At 56.3% G+C, this 18,616-nt stretch overlaps 1 protein-coding gene across 8 annotated transcripts in view; it reads right to left on the bottom strand.

Annotated features, from left to right (window-relative positions):
* The window catches only part of PCBP3 (poly(rC) binding protein 3), a 194,557-nt gene that overhangs the window by 65,329 nt on the left and 110,612 nt on the right, over nucleotides 1-18,616 (bottom strand). For 6 of the 8 annotated variants that reach the window (XM_047798277.1, XM_047798304.1, XM_047798309.1 and 3 more), the window contains exon 3: nucleotides 10,923-11,004. The exons of the other annotated variants lie outside the window; for them this stretch is intronic. The gene's annotated coding sequence lies outside the window, so the exon portion shown is untranslated. The remainder of the gene's footprint in view (nucleotides 1-10,922; nucleotides 11,005-18,616) is intronic. 8 annotated transcript variants of the gene reach the window in all.

Raw genomic sequence — 18,616 nt, 5'->3', positions numbered from 1 at the left:
TGCGTCCACAACAAAAGGGCTGGCACGTTATCTGGAGGCAGAGAGGGTGAGGAATAAACTAGAATTTTGGAGAAAAATAGCAAGATGGGCCATAAGGTGGCTTTTCTGCAGAGCAGATCAACCCCGAGGCCGAGGGGCACAAGTGGCGGCGTGACAGGGACAAAGGCAGCAGCGTTTCTCATCAGCAGTGGAATCTGGACTACCTGTAAACCGGCCCCAAGACAACCGGCTAATCCTTTGAAAACAAAACAACTCAGCACAGGCCACTGCCCCCTGCTTGTCTGTCCACTGTGTCCCCTGCTGGGCAGCAACGTCCCCAACTGAGGGCTGAATACAGCGCCCACGGACCAGCTCATGGCGTGAAGGGCAGAGGTCTGGTCCCTGCACCCACACGACTCGGCCCCTGCTGCCTCCCATGTAGGCTGAGCGCGGCGCCCGTGGCCGTGGGCTGGCGGCCTGGCTGCACCTCCCGCTTCCAGAGCCAGCCTGAGGGGCTCCTGTGATTCGGTCAGGCCGCCTCCCCCGATTCAAAGTCAGCTGACCAGGAACCCGGATTACATCCACAAAATCCCTTTGCCGAGGGGCAGAGCAGAGTCACGGGGCCCGCCCCACCTCCCGCCCACTCTAAGGGGGGATTTACAGACCGGGGTGGGGTGAAAATCCACAGACGGGCTGGAGGCAGGAGGGCGGGGCAGCGGAGGAGGGGTCGGGGCTGGGGCCCGGAGCAGTGAGCGGGGCTGCGGGAGGACGCAGAGCCCCACCGCCCCAGCTCCACTAGAGGCGACGGCTCCCTGACCTCTGGGGCCAAGCCCTGGGGCCTGGGGACTCCTGGCCTGTGACGCGGCCCCTGAGGGCCTGCTCCGCAGAGGACCCTCAGCTGGACTCCAGGCTGCTGCTCTCAGCCTCAGCTCTTCATTCGAAACAGGAACGAGAAACAGCCACCCTTCAGCGGTGGGGAAGTCCGGGGAACTCTCAAAGGGCTCTGGAATGAAGAAGCCTAGGCCGATCTTGCCAGGATAATTCTCGAGTAAGAATGAGAGATGAGAGAAAGCAGCAGAGAAAAGGGAGGAAGGCATCTTTCTGCAAGGGCCCCGGCTCAAACGCCAGGACCCATGTGCTTGCTGGGGTTGGGAAGAGAGGAAGGGCTGTGCCCCGGGAGACACATGGGACCGACCCCGGGCGCAGGGCCGGGAGCCTGCGGGCGGCTCGGCTCGGGGTGGGAAGAGCTGGACCTTCAGGCTGGGCCTTCTCCTCTGAACTCGCTCCAGCCTCCAGCCCCCAGCCCCCCAGAGGGCGGCGGGCAGCGTTACCTGCAAGGCCCCTGGTTAGCTTTAGCCCCCTCGGGGCACCCTCCTCCACGCAGAGGCCCTGGTGCCCCACGTGCCCCACCAGGTGGCCCCGCGTGGCTGGGAGGGGACTGGAGGCGGCAGGACGAGGTGGGCCGGGCTCTGGGAGGAGGAAGGAGTGGGCTCTCCATGCGCCTGAAGACTGGCTGGGAGCCGACCGCGGCCTCCTCCTGCCTCCAGCTGGGGCAGGGCGCACATCTGTGTTTTGCTGCTCCCTGCCCCCCACGTTCTTCAGAGTATGTTTCTCCCCTCCCCCGCCCCCGTGGGGGGACAGCCCTAGAATCCTCAGGGTCCCTAGACCGTCCATGACGCAGGCGCAGGGGCAGGCGAGGTGGCCGGGGCTGCAGGGCCTGCCCCCTCCATCCTCTGTGCTGAGATCCTGGACACCCACATTCAGCAGGCACCCAGGGATTTGGGGCGACTCAGAGCCAGGCCACTGAGAGCAGGGCTGGGCTCCCCGCCCTCCCAGAGCAAAAGCCGCCAGGCTCCCTCCCCACGGGCCCCACAGGGGTCTGGGAGAGAAGGCTCTGCTCCCACCCGAGGCACGGAACGGCAGAAACCACTGTTGTCCGCAGCCGGACTGTTCCGCGGGGGCAGAAGATGAACAAAGCAAAAACATAAACAGAACAAAAACAAAATAAATACGTGAAATAAAATAAAAACACAGCAGAATGAAAATTAAGGTTATTTTAAAGGCCAGGCCTGCAACACAGACAAAAATGTGTAAAGCCACACGGGGTCACCACGCCTGGAAGAAAGGCAGGCTCTGCGGCTCAGAGACCCCGGGCCCCTCCGGCTGCAGGAAGTGGCCAGACCCCTGCTGGCACCGCATCGCAGGCAAGCCCGGGGCCGAGGCAGCAGGAGAAAAAAGTCCAGCTGTCTCCAAGGGACTCTGCAAGGGACACGCAACAGATGCCTCGGGGACATAAAGTTAAAGAACCAGAACCAAAGTTTTCACGACAAAATATTTTTGTTTTTAAATTGTAATTCTGCCTGACGCAGATTGAAGTTTTTGACGTTTTACTGAAAGCAGGAAAAATAATAACAAAGAACTCATAGGCATTAAAGAGAAATACTTGAGTATCAGTTAGAAATAGGGCCGGCCCAGCCAATCCTGACGCCAGGGCAGGGGAGAGCCGCTCCCTGGGTGCGGGCTGTCTCCCCGTCCCCAGGGCCTGCCCTGGAGCCCCCTGTCCAGCCGGCTCCCACCTCCTGCAGACCAAGGCACCTTCCCAAAGCACACGCGGATCCGCCTGCTTTCAAAGCCCCACGGCCCCGGGGCTCACAGGGCCCACGTCGCTCACGGCCCCGAGCCCCAGGCAGCGCAGCTCCGGCTCTCCCAGACCCTCCCGGCCAGGACAGCAGACCCTTGGGACGGCAAGGGGGGGGCCGCATCCAGCAGGGGCCCCTGCTGCTCCCTGGCCCCAGAGGCGCAGCTCTGTGGTGGCTGGACGTGCAACAGGGAGGGGGCGCCTCGGCCCCGGCCACCTGTGGGCTGGCCCGGGGTGGGGGGGTCCCTCGGTGGAGCTGCCGTGAGGGTGGCCCCCGGGAAGGAGCCCCAGCTGCGAGGCCCCCGGATGGTGACGATGGCCTCAGGGGAGCGGCGCCAGCTCAGGGACGGTGGGCACAGCTGGACGACTGACCGGCTCGGTCACTGTCATCAAGCGACATGGGAGGGGCAGGCGCACGGCCACCGGCGTGGCTGGTTTTTCTCACGCGACTGCTCTGAAGGCTGGGGCGACACAGCCGCCGTGGCTGAGGATCTCCGCGCGCCGCTTGCCTCTCGCCGCACGAGCCAAACACCTGCTTCGGTAGCGGAGCAGCGAGGGCCCTGGGCTCGCACAACCAGCCCGACTCCCCTACCCCAGGCTGGCCTGTGAAAGCCCCGCCACCAGCCAGGACGGAGACCAAATGACGGCCACCAGCCTGGCGCCAGACGTGCAGCCGCGTGGAGAGGAGCCTCGCGGTGAGGCCGTGGGCCGTGGGGTCGGCCGTGGTCCCGCCTGCAGGACCCCAGACCGGCTCCTTTTCCACCGAGGGGACCTCGGCTCCTTTTCCACCGAGAGGCCATGTGAGGCTGATGTCACACAGGACACCACTGTCCTCGGGCAGCAGCGAGACCCAGGGCGGGGCCGCAGCAGGGCCGTTGTGACCGAGACCAGCAGTGAGGATGGGAGACGGCGGGCGGACCTCCCGGGGTCAGGCGAGTGGGTGTGGGGACAGGGATGCGCTGGGCCTGGACCTCAGCCTTCCAGAAGGACTTCGGGGCCAGACAGGCAGGGAGAGTGGACGGCAGACGAGGGAGGCCCTGCTGGACCCCAGCCGGGCTGGCTGTGGGGGTGGGCAGCGGGCCACAAGGCCACCATCCAGCCCACATCTCAGGATGAACCTCTTGAGCACAAAGCAGGCACATGCCCCAGATGTGCCCGCGTGCCCGGGGAGTCACCCCCAGGTCCTCCGACGCAGAAGCCCAGCTCCCTTGGGTTGGCCCGTTTCCTGCTTTGCCACAAAAGGACACATCCCACCCCTTCACGCGGGCTCACGTGGCGCCCGGGGTCCGAGCCGCCCGGCTAGCTCCTGCGTCCTGCTCTCCTCAGCCTGGGACGCTTCTGGCTTCAGTGCGAGCAGGAAGGCCGGCTTTTCCCAAGCCCCCTCTGTGCCCCTGCCCTCAGGCCCCCACACTGCACGGCCACCCACGCTGCTCCAGCCACGTTCAGAAACGTGCTCTGGGCACCTGCCACGAGTGCACAGGGGGTGGCGCGGAGTCACGGCTGGTTTACACATGGTGACTGGTAGGTAAGCTGGGGACAGGAGGGGCTCTGCGCCAGGAAAACGGACGGGGCCGCCCTCCTGGCCTCCCGGGCTCCCAGACTGCAGTCATTTCGAGATGCTGCTTGTCCTCTTCGCAGACATTTTATTATGTTCTCAGGCATTCATTCTGTTTTAATTAAAAATTCCAGATGAGGGAAGTATTGAGAAACTGAGAGAGAAAGCCTGGCTCCAGCAGCCCTGTGGTGGTCCAGGTGCCTGGCGCCCCCAACCTCAGCCCACGGGGCCCCTCCAGGCCCCTGCCCGCGTCACCTCCCCCCAAAGTCTCGTGGGTGGGGGGGCCCGTCCAGAGGAGGGGGCCGAGGCGTTTTCCGCAGAGGAATTCATTTTGCTGACTTACTTGATAACTTTTTCTTGGGATATATTGTCAGACCTTGAGAGAAGTTGTATGAACATCACAAATAACTTCCACGTGTCCTTCTACTGTCCCCCCATCCGCCGCCCCGTCGTTCACACCAAGGCCCGCTGGTCTGCCACACACTCGCCCTTTCTCCCGCTCCATCCCCAGCGTCCAGGAGTGGTGAGCAGGCAGCACCGTCCTTGACCCCGAATCCTTCAGGGTGTGTTTCTAAAAACAAGGGCACGAGGGCAGACAGCACAACGATGAAGACGAGGGGACCTAGGGCAGGGACCAGGGGCCTCTCCCAAGGGCCTGCGGCAGCGCCGCCCCGCCCCGCTCTAACCACACGAAGTGCTCAAATTTCACCTTCACGAAACCAACAGAAGAGGGCGTTCTAGAGCTGCGAAATTAGAAACGCTCCCGTAAACACCACCTCTCCTTCCTAAGAGTCCAAGAAAACAAATTTCATGTGAAGCCAAATGCCATATGAAAAATTTTTTTAAGATAACAGAAGATAAAAAAATAACATCCCTACTGACAAGAAACCATAAAGCTACGCTGACAAAACCAGAAAGCCTATAATCTAATATCTTTAAATTGATTAAAAGGCATTAAGATAATGATGCATGAAAAAAATAAATCAGAATGAGAAAAACTCAACACTGAGGGCCCAGAGCTCAGGAAGGAATAGGAAATAGAAGAAAAATATTTCAAAAATCAAGATGAAATTAGAAGGCACACAAAAGTGAATCAACACGGCAGAGGAAAATAGAAGAGAACATTTCTAAAAGTCAAAAGGCAAAGAAAGCAATGAGAGGAATTCCCTAAGAGTGACACCCGGAGGGGACAAGCAGAGAAGCCCGGGCAGACGAGCGGGCGGGCCCGGGGGAGGCGGCCGGCGGGCCGCACTTCTCCAGACCGCGGCTCCAGAGACCCCAGACGACGGAGGCGCCGGGCCCCGAAAGCACGGCCGAGCTCAGGCTGCTGCATCGTCCCGAGGGGTCGCCCATCTGCCTCCAGGAGGCGAAGGTGCCTACAGCTTACTCTAAGATGACTGGCAGGGTTTTTACACCCAATGTCGACCCGCGATGATGAGGGGAACTCGTGGCCTTTTCTAGTCTCTGAAACTGTGGGCGCCGCAAGACCTGCGTTTCCTCTCGAGGTGTCGGGACCCGCCGGTGGGAGCGCCTCCTCCACAGCCCCGACCCAGGCTGTCTGTGTCAGATGCGGCAACCTCACCGATGCCCATTTCTCCGGCAATTACTGTCTCACAGAGTTGTAAACAGCTGTCTCTGAACGTTTGAGTAGCCTGCACAGCTGCAGTTACACCTGCCTTCTGGTGACACAAGTGTTCAAGTTTTGCCTCTCCCCTTGATCAAAGCTGCTGAGAGTTTCGCGTTCTCATCCTGCCCAGCATTTCCTGCGCCACGTTTCACGTTCTTCGGCATGCAATTCTACGTGCCTTTTCATGAAATTTTCCCTCTTTGTCTTGAGTTATCTTGCAATTCCTTCGCCAACATTTAGAGCCATGGGGTTGTCTCATACAGTGTAAGTGTTTCTGGCTCTCCACCGCCTCCTCCTGAGAATTGTTTTGATGCCCAATATCCTCTCACCTCTTATACAGCTTACGCTTTCAATTAAGGGCATTCCTAAATCCCAGATGATTAACGCTCTGGGCGTCTTTTCGTCCTGCTTTAGGATTGATTCTTCCATTTTGATTGTACTTGATGACCTTCCACCATCGAAAAAGAGCGTTTTCCTTTGCGTCGCACGCACGGTAGCCGTACTCGAGAACGGTCCCGGGGTGTTTAAAAAACAGAAAGGGAGGGCGGGCAGGAGGGAAAGAAGGAAGGCTGGAAAGTACATTCTGTGTTTGAAACTGAGTGTGTTAAGAAGGCTATTCAAATTCTTCATAACCATATGAAATTGTCTTCTGGATTTTTCAATTAAAGTGCCCCATTAGGGTACTGGATTTGTCCACTTCCGATTCGCAGAAGGCTTCCTTCATAAATTCTACAGCTACGTAATTATGTACATAAAAGTGCATGAATATCAGATCTTCTTAGAGGACCATGACTTACCAGAATGAAGTACCTTGGTCCCATTTAATGCTTTTTATCTTTTTCTTGGAAATAATGTTGCTAGGCCTGCTTTCCGGTGACCAGCAATGGCTCAGTGGCCCTTCTGCTAATCAATACATTTTCTGCCTCTGGGTCATTTTGAAGACAATCTAGCTTCACCCTTAGTAGGAAACGTCACATATGTCTGTGGCATCTTGCTTTGTACATTTTCTTTGATTCCTAATGTTTTCCTTCCACTCTCCTTCTGGAGACTTAGCCAGGTTTTCTTTGTTCCAGAGTTTTTCCTCCACAAGACTTGAAGTGGAACAATCTGCGTCTAGGGCCGGTGGCTCCTGAAAACTGGTAACGTCTTTAAATGCACCTCTATAGGCTGTGGGCTCCAGGGGCATCAACACAGCCCCCCAGAAAAAGACGTGACGTTGAAGAAGCTGCCCCTCTTCTCCTTCCCATCACCATGTACATATACAGGTCACGTCTTCCACCTGCTGTTAGAATTCGCATGCCAGCCTCCTCACACTCACACAGCACCAGCTCACGCCGGGCTCTCCTGCCACCCCGCTGTCGGCAGCCAGCACAGACCTTTCAGGGCTGTCCCTTCTCACTGCGTCGCAGTCTGAGGGCTGAGGCTGGAGACCTCTGAGCCCTCGACTGTCTGAAAACACCCTTCCGTCGTCCTTCCCTGAGACGCTGGCTGTGGCTCAGACCCAGGTTTGGAACCTTCCTCCTCAAGTACTCGGAAGACACTGGTCCAATGAGCTCTTAACACACACGTCCGTCATAGAGAAATGCGATGCCAGCTGATAGGCAGAACTTTGCTCCTCCTGCTGCTGCCTATTTGGGGGCTGTCTCTTGGTCGTGTCCTGGAGTTCTGTGCCCGAGTCCCGGCCCTTGTGGTTTCTCAATCCCTGTGCTCCGCACACCAGCCCGACCGCCTCTGTGCCCTGAGAAGGCTTCTTCCAGGATAAGCTCCGCGGCCTTCTCTGCTCTCTCCTCGCCACACCCCTGCCGACACAACCGGGAGCTTCTCAGACGCGCCAGCCTCACCCCCTTCTCTCACACTCGCCACCTCTCAGCCCTACAGGCCTGTGTTCCGGAATAACCTTTATTTGTCCAATTGCTGAGTCCTTCTTTATCTCCTGTCTGTTACTCAGCCCATCCCTGCAGCTTCAGTTCTGATGCCTTTCTTGCCAACAGCTCCAGCGTCGCTTTTGAGGGAGCCCCGTGTCCCCCATGGACGCCGTCCTCTCGCACCATGAACCCTTCTCTGGATCGCGTCCTTCTGCTGTACTTGCTACGTCTCACTCTTGCTGCTGGCTGTCCTCAAATGCATGACAGCTCTTGGCTCTGCCCAGAGTTCTGTTTTTGGGCAGCTTGACCTGCCTGCCATGGTCACTGGCTCTGAGCCGGGGGTGCGAATTCTCACACTTTCCCGCGGTGCGGGCCTCTCCACGTGGCTTCCGTGATGTTTTCATTCCGGGAGCATCATCCGTTTCCACCTCGTAATGATTAACCAAGTCTGAGGCTCAGACCGCATGTCCCTGTTCCCTCAAACACCACGAATCTCCATCACTGCAGCTGTCGTGAAGCTTCTGTCTGTGGGGGCCTCTGGCACAGGGGACAGCAAATGCGTGTTCGCAGGTGCCCTGTTCCAATCCACGCAAGACTTGTTTATGTCCTGATTTTACCGTCTTTGACACCAGTCAGGACCCTTTCATAGCCACCCGACAAACAGTCTAGAAACGTCCTTCTGAGTTCAGGTTGATAAACTGATCTCAGCAGACATGGCCTGGGGCCCATGGGTGGCCTCCACCAGCTTCCCGGCCTGGCCCTGGGTGCCCCAGGGAGGTGCAGATAAAGTGGGCCTGGGGGTCCCAGTGCAGAGAGGGAGGAGAGCGGGACTCAGCCCTGCGGGCTGGACAGGGAGCGGGCACTGCCCCGCGCGGGACCCGAGGGAGGCTCTGGGCGGCAGCCGGAAACAGCGCGTCCTGGCTTCAGGGGCGGGAGCCAAGCCCACAGCCACTCCGCAGTTATTTAAATGTACCCTGCAATTTCCCTGTTGTCTGTAATTACCCCGTGTCACCACGTAACACTTGCCCTAGTTAAATGGTTGGCAGTTCCCATGGAAACCAAGTACTGTTCTCTAACTTGAAAAGGCGGTTGTATTTTTAAATTTTTTCTAAGTTAGATTCTACTTCGATAGAGATTAATTTACGACTGCCACCCAGTTGAATAAAATGTTAACCACGGCCACCTGCCCTTTCCGCTGTCCCAGCTCCTCCCGCGGGAAGGCCCGCCCCTCTCCCGTCCCCCTGCCAAGCCCCCGTCATCTGCTCTTTGCTCTGCTCCTTCGTCCTCACTTGTCCCTGTGCCTCCTGGCAAAAGCCACAGCCTGTTAACTCTGCGACCCCACGCCTCCCCCAGGCGGCTGCAGAGAACCAGGAAAACACAATACCCTTCTGCTTGCACTGCGGGCCACAGCGTGCCGGCCCTACTCTGCGCTACGGGCCGGCCGGGCCCCGGCCTCCCAAACGCCCCCACGCAAACCTTGTGCACCGCATCATCTCTTACTGGGGGTCAAGGACAGGTGATGCTGGCGCTTCGTCAGGGTGGCACACAGTCACACCCACCTCTCTGCCCTGACGGCTCTCGGCTCCCACCCGGGGCTTCCTGGCCTGGGCACCGCTGCCCCCACCCTCGCCACCCCAACCCCTCCCTGCCCTTCTCCCCGCTGTGCACCACCTCTGCTGGTGTCCCCTCCGGGCCACCCGCTGCTCAAGCTGCCATCGAGCCGCATGAAGCCCAGCTCTGCCTCCCCGGACAGCAGGCCTGGAGTCCCTGGCCCCGTGAGGTCGTCCTCCTGTCCTGCGGGCAGACCCCCGGGTCCACGCCAGGCTCCTCCCCCTCACTGACACCCCCTTGTGGGCGCCACACCTCCAGCGCGCCCCCTGTCCCACTGTGAACTCAGCAGGCGTCTGCGTGGCTGTGTCTCACCTCCCCGTTCCAGAGGCCAACCAGTGCCCAAAGGACGCGCGCTCTGGAGGCGGGCCGTCCTCGCCGCCGTCCCCGCCCTTAGACTGCGTCTACCCTCTCAAAGGTTCCCACCGGCTCTTGCTCCGAAACAGCCCCAATCCGACCGGCCCAACCAGCGCCTCGCATCCCCTGTCACCTGGTCTCACGAGGGAGCCGGCAGAGCCTCCTCTCGGGGCCCTGCTTCCCGCCGGGGCGGTGAGCGTCTGTCTCTCTCGGAGGCCAGGCGGCAGGCGCTCTGCTGTTCCGGCCGTCGTCCCACCCGAGGGAAAGCTTGCCCCAGGCCCCGCGGCCCCTCATGCCCTGCTCCGGCCACGGCGCCCGGCCACTCTCCAGCTGCAGCCGCGCCTGCGGCCCTCGCGCGGGCCGTTCCCTGTGCCGGAGGCTCTTCTCCAGCCGGACTCACTCCCTTGCCTTTTCCCAAAGGCCACCTTCTCAGCGAGGCCAACCCCGACGTTCCAGTGACCACGAGGCGGCCCAGCACATGCACACACACACACACACACACACACACACACACGCATGCACACACACGCACACACTCGCCCCGCCCGCCCCGGCTTGCCCTCCACCCACCGAGCCCCGCACGTCGGGATCCTCTGGCCTGCAGGCCTGCCTCGGGGCCGCCCCAGGAACAGAGGCGTCCGGTTTGCAAGGGAGCCGACCTTGCCCCGGTCCAGACCCGGCCCGGAGCCCGCGGTGTGCTCGGCCCGCCACCTGACAACCACCCGCCCCTGCAGCCCATTCGCCGTCAGTCCTAAAGTCAATCTGAGGCCGGAGCATCTCATCGCCCCGCTGTGCCTCCAACCTGAAGAGAACACGTGTGGCCAGTGAACGCGTGACCCTTCTGTGGGGAGATGTCACGCTCACCGCATGCGCCCCTCCACGTCCCCGAGAGTCCGACGGTCTCTCTCAGTGCGCTACGCGCGACCCTGTTGAAGGAAACGCACAGACAAGAAGCAGGTCTGCGTCCGAGAGGCGGGAGCTCGCCCCCGGCGGGGCCCTCTCGACGCGCCCGTGGCCGAGCGAGGTTAACGGGGGTCGGGGTGCAACTCAGGGTTGAGACCCTCCAAAGACGTGGTCAAGCAAGGGGGGCAACGAGAAGTGAGGACCAGGCCCCGAGTCGGGGAGGGAGGAGGGCAAGATCCAGGCTGAGGTGGGTCAACGACAGGCACTGAGGCTGGGTGCAGGCAGGGCACAGGTGGCAAAGCGGGCCAGGAGAGGCGGGGTCAGGTGAGTCACTGGCGGCAAGAGGACAGGGCCGGGCGGGCAGGTGACCAGCGGGGTAGACGAGAGTACCTGGGAGTGTCTCCTTCTCCCGGCCTGTGGACGCCTGTCCTGCCAGCCCACCTGCTCCCCCGAGGGTGAGGACACTGTCCATCTACCAAAAAGGAGGGAAAAGCGTCACGTTACCCGATGAGCTCAGCAAGGCGGACGGCCCGGCGCGGCCCCGGGCCCGGGCCTTGGCACACCCGGGGCTTCGCGCGGCACCTGGGTGGCTTCCTTTAGCCGGTGTCATAACAGAAATACACTGAAAAACCTGGTGACGCATTTGAAGCGTCAGAGGTGTCTGCGCGCTGCAGACCCCCTGCCAAGCCAAGCGCCGCTGACAGCCACCGGGGAAGCTCCTCCTCGGAGCGCAGGTGGCAGGAAAACCACCCTCAGATGACACCTCCCGGTGCCGTCATGGCCCTAACCCCGGCCAGTGAGCCATGTTCCAGAAACACGGGCCGGGTTATGACAACATGCAGAGTCTTTGAAAGGAAGAGAAATGAACGATTCTGAAGGGCTCTGACGTCTAAGCACCTTGACGTTTGCTCTCGTCCGCACTCTTCCCACGGGTAGGAAGCAGGTGTCACCAGCACTCACAGAGGGGCACGGCTGTGAGGGCTGCGGGGCTGCTGAGTCCCAGGGAGGCCGCTGGCCTCTCGTGGGGGGGGGGGAGATGCAAGGCTCGTTGCTCTTTAGAGAATTTTAGGTGACTGCAGTCTGTGTCCCTTCTGTGTAGGAGCAGTGACGATGTCAGGACGTTGCCTGCTCTGCCGAGTTCGCCAGGGTAGTGGCTGAACTCCCTCCGGTTTCCACTTCCGACGACTGCATGACGCTCACACATCCCGAGGTGGACGTGAACTTGGCAACGCATGCAGATACCGTCAGTAACAACTATTTAAACTCTTCTTCGTCTTAGTTGGTTTTCATCACTCTTTACAACCACAGATGTTTAAGCATAAAGAGTAAAAAATTAAACAAACGTCCTATTTCCAAGCGCACAGTCACAGCTACCCTCGCGGGGCGCTCCGAGCACAGGCAGGAGGCGACGCGGCCTTGTCCTGCGCCGGACGCTCTTCTTCGGCCTCCAGACAGCTCAGGGTTTTGGAATCGGCACATTCAGAGGTGCCGTGGCCTGGGCAGTGAAACACGCACACTTTACATTTCAAACCCTGAAACCGTCACCATACAGGGCTCTGAAAGCGACATCTCATCAAGTCGGGGAGGCAACGCCTCCAGCCGCCCCTGGACGGTCTCACACGCCCTGGTCTTTGACCCCTTGAGGGATGAATAATGTTACCTCGTGGGTTTCCCCGCCTGAGACGTTAATCTGTAAACATCTTCGGGGAGGGGGGCGCTTGGGGACGTGCACTGAATAGCTGTACCTGGGGGGCGGGGCGGTGGCTGCCCGGGGCCTCTGTCCCTGAAGAGGATGAGTGACGAGTCACCAAGGGTGACTCAGAAGGGACCACGTCGCACCCTCCCCCACCCGCCGTGAGCTGTCATCTAGCTACTTTTGATTCTTTTGCTGAGAACTGGGAACGAAGTTCTTCGGCCTCTGTGTATTGATCAGGTGGCCTGAAGAGCAGGAGGCGCAGGACTGGCCCTCTCGGGCCCTCCGCGTGCCCACGCTCCCGCTTCCTCCGGGTCAACGTGTGGATACCGCCGCTGCCGCCCCAGGAAGGTCTGCGACTCGAGGACCTGGTCCCGCATGTCTCCCAGAGCCCCGGGCACGCGGGGTCCCCACCGGCCTTGCTCTGACCCTTCACCCCTTACTCTGTTCAGCTGTCCCGGCGTCTGGTTCCATTTCCAAGGCGCTCTTGCAGCTGGACCCGTAAGCATCGCTTTTCCCTGGGTGTTTATGTGTCTGAAAATGTATTATTAAGAAAATCCTTTCTTTCCGAAAGATTTTATATACTTTGCTGCACTGTTATCTAGTGTGAAAATTGCTGTAGAAACATCTGGGACCAGCCTGATCGCTCTCCCTCATAAAGGATGCAGACATAAATAGGAAAATGGGTAAACACTAAGAAAAGCGCTTCATAAAAGCAGGGATCCGGACGGCCAATAAGCAAACTGAAAAGGTACCGAGTCTCATAGTAATCAAAGATATGCAAATTAAAGCCAAAAATAGATGCAAACACACGCCCACCACACGGCCTGAAATATAACAGTCTGGCAAAATCCCCTGCCAAGTGCTGGCAAGGATGAGGAGCAACGGGAACGTTGAAACACCTTCCAGTCACCGAGGCTATTATTTGGTTCTGAAAATCCGTCTATTACACAGGAAAAAAGGACCCATTAATCACAGTAGAAAAGTTAGTACGCCCTCAACCCTGACGAAAGAAAACCAAACAATTCTTCCAGGTAGAAAACAGACCTGCAGACGTCACTCGGGATTCGGAAGGAAGGATGCAGAGTTTGCACTCGCACCAACATGACGCGGGGAAGGCTGGTGCTGGGAGCTGGGAGGGCGGGGCCTGCCAGGGCGCAGGGCGCAGGGCCCAGGGCTGGAGGAGCGCAGGGCAGAGGTCACCCTCCGGAAGGCACATCCTTACTTCTGCACTCTTTTCATCACCACTTTACAACCCCTGCGGAGGCTCATGGCTGTTGGCACTCGGAGTGCTTTCACAGTTACCTGCCCAGCGCAGCACCCTCAGCACAGTGTGACGGGCCCAGACACGTGGACACAGACACCAGGAGCCACGCGGCAGGAGGGGCCCTCTGAGCCTCTCACAGGCTGCTGGGGGCTCAGCCGGATACTGTGCACAAGGACACTTGCTCTGGGTTTTCCGATGGAAAAGGTTGTAGCAAAGAACTGGTGAATGTCCCTTTTTGAAGCCATAGTGCTACAATATCACGCCATATAGTTTCACTTAATTCGTTTTGGGGGAGTTCCCGTCGTGGCGCAGTGGAAGCGAATCCAACTAGGAACCATGAGGTTGCAGGTTCCATCCCTGGCCTCGCTCAATGGGTTACGGATCCGGCGTTGCTGTGAGCTGTGGTGTAGGTCGAAGACACGGCTCGAATCTGGCGTTGCTGTGGCTCTGGCGTAGACCGGCGGCGATAGTTCGGATTAGACCCCTAGCCCAGGGACCTCCATATGCCGCTGGTGTGGCCCTAAAAGGACAAAAGACAACAACGACGACAACAACAATTTGTTTGGGGGCAAAAGAGTCATTGTACAGAGGGGGGAAAAGCTATTGCTCCCTAAAACTTGGTGGCGTTCTGAAGAGCAATTATGGGAAAAGGTGGTTGCCCAGACAGCCACGACGTGAACAAGTCTGCCTTTGCTGCTGTGAATACAAACTATGTGAAAAACCCCAGCAAAGCCTAAGCAATGGTGCAGCAACTCCGCTCAGAGCCACGCACCAGACTCACTGCGTGACACTGGACCTTCTGGCTCCGCCCGCAGCACCCCTTCGTCTCCTCTCGGGACTTCAGTGCAGCCGCACTGCACTGAACTGCTGCCCGACTCAGCAAGCCGGGGTCCTGGGGATACACACCCAGTGGGCCACTCACTTCAGAGCCCACGTTTTTAAATTCAAGATACACAGGGGTCTTTCTATACATCATGGTTTCATTTAAAATTCTCCGTTTTCATTTATTTTTATGTCTATCCCTCTATTTTTAAGACAAGTATCTTGGTTATTTTTCAGTTCTTGTCTGGTAGTGCAATTGTGTGTCATCTGGAGCTCTATTTCTCATCTGTTTTATCTCTTGGTTTTGCTCACTGGTCCTGTTTTTAATTTTTCACTAAACACTGAACATTGTGGTGGAAAATAATTTAGATGCTGGACAATGTTATCTTGCTCCAAAAGGGGTGCTGCTTTCTTCTGGGCAAAACAAAACAGTCAATCAGCTTCGAAATATAGCAGACACATAATAAAACATACGTAAGCTCAGTGTACACGCTGCAGAGTTTCCTCACGTGCACACACCCACAAAGTCACGCCGCCGTCAGGATAACGACCAGGCTCACCCCGACATCTGCCGCAGCGTCTGCAATTAACGCCTCTCTGCCCTCTGCAACGACCACCTTGCCCCAGGCGGCCACTGGCTTGCTTTCTCATGCTAGAGAACTGGCTTTCTCGACAAGTTCATTTAGAATCAGACAGTATATATACTTTTGGTCTGACTACCTTTACTAAGTATAATTCTTCTGAGATTCCTCAGTGTCACTGCAGGACCATAGGCCACAGTATGTGCATTCATTAATTTATGGATGGACATCTGAGATGTTTCTGGTGTTTCAGCTATTGAAAACAAATGGCTGCAAACTTTCCTGTTCAAAGCTTTGCATGGACATATGCCTTCATCACTCTCTGGTAAATACCTCATCTGGAATGGCCGCTGGGTGTGTATTTCATTAGCTTTCCTGGCTTCACTGCCAAAATGTTTTCCAAAGCAAATGCGCCGTCTTCTAGTCTCACACGGTGTATGCGATGTCCTCCACCTTGGCCGAAGCCTGGCGTGATACCAAACAGTATCTCACTGTGAATTTCATTTGCATTTAGTCAAAGAATAAGGATGCTGAACTTCTATTCAGGTACTAATTTTCCACTCGCCTATTTTCTTCGGTAAAGTGGATGTTCAAATCTTTTCTCAAGTCCTTTTAGTTGTGCTGGTCGTTTCCTTCGTACTGCACTTTAAGAGTCCCGTGTACACTCCGGCACACTCTCAGCCCAAGGCTTGTCTTTCCATTCTCTTAACACTCTCTTTTGGAGAACAGAAGATTTAAAAAATGTCAAATTTAATCAACTACAATTTATAACCTTCTTTCTTTTATGGATAATGCTTTAATTATCATAACTAAGAAAACTTTGCCTAACTCAAGGCCACAAAAAACACATCATGTTTTGTTCTTTATGTTTCACAGTTTAGAATTTTAGGTTTCTGATCTACTTTGCCAGTTTTTATACATTATAGAAGATACAGATCAGAGGTCTTTTTCTTTTCTTTTCTGCACCTGGATGTGTAATTATTCCAGCACCATTTTTTGGGGACACAACGGGTCCTTTTCCCACTCAATTGCCTTGGCACTGGTGCTGAGCGCTAATGACCATCTATGCATCCGTCTATTTCTGGACTTCCTATTCTGATCCACCAACCTACTTGTCCGTCTTAACCCCAAGGTCACACTATTGGGATTACCGTGGCTTACAGTGTCCACCGGCAAATTCCTACCAAGAGCCCTGCTGGACCTGCACTCGGGCGCCGCTGGACCCAGAGCCCGAGGTGAGGAGAATGAACATCTCAGCGATACTGCTCCTCTGAGCCGTGAGCGATGGGGCTCTCTCTGCCTTGCCTTCATAACTCCTTTTAGCAGTGGTTTGCTATTAGAAACACCTCAATTTCTAAATATTTACTGATAGTATAGAGAAATATGATTGCCTTTTGTAACTCGTATTCTTGCTAAACTTGTCTCTGAAGCCTCTTTCTGAGCACAGGACGTGCCACATGTACAGTCCTGGGGACTGAGATTAGACGGCTGTCCTGCCTCCCTTCCAATTTCAGAGCCCCTTATTTCTTATTGCCCTGGCGAGAATCTCCTGGAAAGCATTTACTCGAAGCCGAGGCCTGTTTCCCTGCCTTACCCTTGTGTGCGGCGGGGGCGGCACTCCGTCTTGCGGCATTACCGCGACTCTGGCTGCGGCTGTCACAGACGCCCTTCGTGGGGGCTTCCTTCTCTCACTGCTTCGCCGAAAGGTTTGGTCTGGAATGGCTGTTGGGTTTTAGCAAATGCTTCTGGAGCATATACTGAGATGACACTGATTTGTTTTTACTCTGTTAACACCGTGAGCTACGTTGATTAATTTTAGAAGGTAAAAGACACTGAATTCCTGGGATAAACCTCAATTACTTTTTCTGTACTTTGTATTTGATTTGCTAAAATTTTGTTAAGTTTTCTTTTTTTCTTTTCTTTTTTGTCTTTAAACCCGCCGCATGTGGAGGTTCCCAGGCTAGGGGTCAAATCAGAGCTGTGGCTGCCGGCCTACACCACAGCCTCAGCGACGCCAGATCCGAGCTGCGTCTGCGACCTACATCATAGCTCATGGCAACGCCAGACCCTTAACCCACTGAGCAAGGCCAGGGACCGAGTCCGCATCCTCACGGAGGCGAGTCAGACTCGTTTCCACTGAGCCATGATGGGAATTTCTTGTTAAGTTTTCATGTACATTCATGAGGACATCTGCCCACAGTTTTCCTTATGTCTAACACCTTTGCCTGGTTTTGTTACAGGATGACGCTGGGCTCAGAATGATTTAGAAAACATTCCCTCCTTTTCAATTTTCTGGAAGCGTTTACGTAGAATTGGTATTATTTCTTCAAGTGTTTTATAAAATTCACGAGTAGAGCCAGAGGAGGTTTCTCCTGGGCCAGAGGAGGTGGTTCACAATAAAAATTCAATGTTTAAATATATAGAGGGGAGTTCCTGTTGTGGCTCCGTGGTCACGAACCGGACTAGTATCCATGAGGATGTGGGTTTGACTCCTAGCCTTGTTCAGTGGGTTAAGGATCCGGCGTTGCTGTGAGCTGCAGTACAGGTCGCAGATGCAGCTCGGATCCTGCGTTGCTGTGGCTGTGGTGTAGGCTGGCAGCTATAGCTCCGATCCGACCCCAGCCTGGGAACCTCCATATGCCACAGGTGAGGCCCTAAAAAGCAAAAATAAATAAATAAAGGGAAATTAGGGAGATAATCTGTCTCCACTTAGGTTAGCTCTGGTGCTTTCTTTCCGCGGGCCGGCTCAGAGCGTGCCCGCTCTCCCTGGGGCTGGGGGCCGGATGCCCTCAAAGACCACCCTCTGCTTTGGTTTCTCGCCTCCACTGCTGCCTGCAGTTGACCTTTCTTTACTTTCTGCTGTGACTCCTACCACCCCCCTTATTCTGCTTCCTTTAAAGCTGGTGTTTTCCCGGCTCCTTAAGGTGGAAGCTGAAGACACTAATTCGAGACACTTTTTCTTTACTAACAAGGTGTCTGGAAACGCCACGCTTCCCGCAAGTGCTGCTTTAGCTATGTCTCGAGTAATGTGAGATGCTAGGCTTTCATTTTCACTCCTTTCAAGATACGTAATTTTCACTTGGGGGGGCTTCTTCTGGACCCATGGGTTATTGAGAAATGTGTCCTTTATTGAGGATTTTCAGATTCTTTTCTGTTACTGGTTTCTAGTTTGAGTCCATCATGGTCAGAGACACACTTGGTGTGATCCAAAATCATTTACATTTATGTTACAGCTCGTACCAGTTCTATCACAGTAGGTGCTCTGTGTGCATTTCAAGCATGAACCTGCACATAAGGAGAGCCTCTTTCAAGCATCACCCACCTCTGTGCCCCAATCCTGGCACAGCTGGTCCTGGACAGGAGGCCTAGAGAGAGGTGCCTAGGAAGCAGCCTGTATGCCGGCGGTGCCAGTGGGTGACCGCTGCCCCCTGCTCCGCCTCCCGGGAAAACAGGATGGCGAGGGACAATCCTCCAGGCCCTGGAGGCCTGGGGAACAGGTGGGGAGAAGCAGAAGTATGTCCCAAGGGGACGTGAGGGGGACGTGCCCTCTGCCTTTATAAAGGCAGACCCCCAGAGAACACAAGACCCGGGGCTCGGCCGGGGGAGGCATGCTTGCTCCAATCCTGAGGCTCTGCACCCGGCCTGGTCTAGCTCATACCTGGAGACTAATGCAAATCTTAAAAAAAAAAAAACAAAAAAAAACGACTCCTTAGCCTAAAGA

Source organism: Phacochoerus africanus, chromosome 1, assembly GCF_016906955.1.
Source record: "Phacochoerus africanus isolate WHEZ1 chromosome 1, ROS_Pafr_v1, whole genome shotgun sequence".
NCBI classification, from domain to species: domain Eukaryota; kingdom Metazoa; phylum Chordata; class Mammalia; order Artiodactyla; family Suidae; genus Phacochoerus; species Phacochoerus africanus.
The sequence above is the reverse complement of the archived record's forward strand: the minus strand, read 5'-3'. Positions and strand labels throughout refer to the sequence as shown.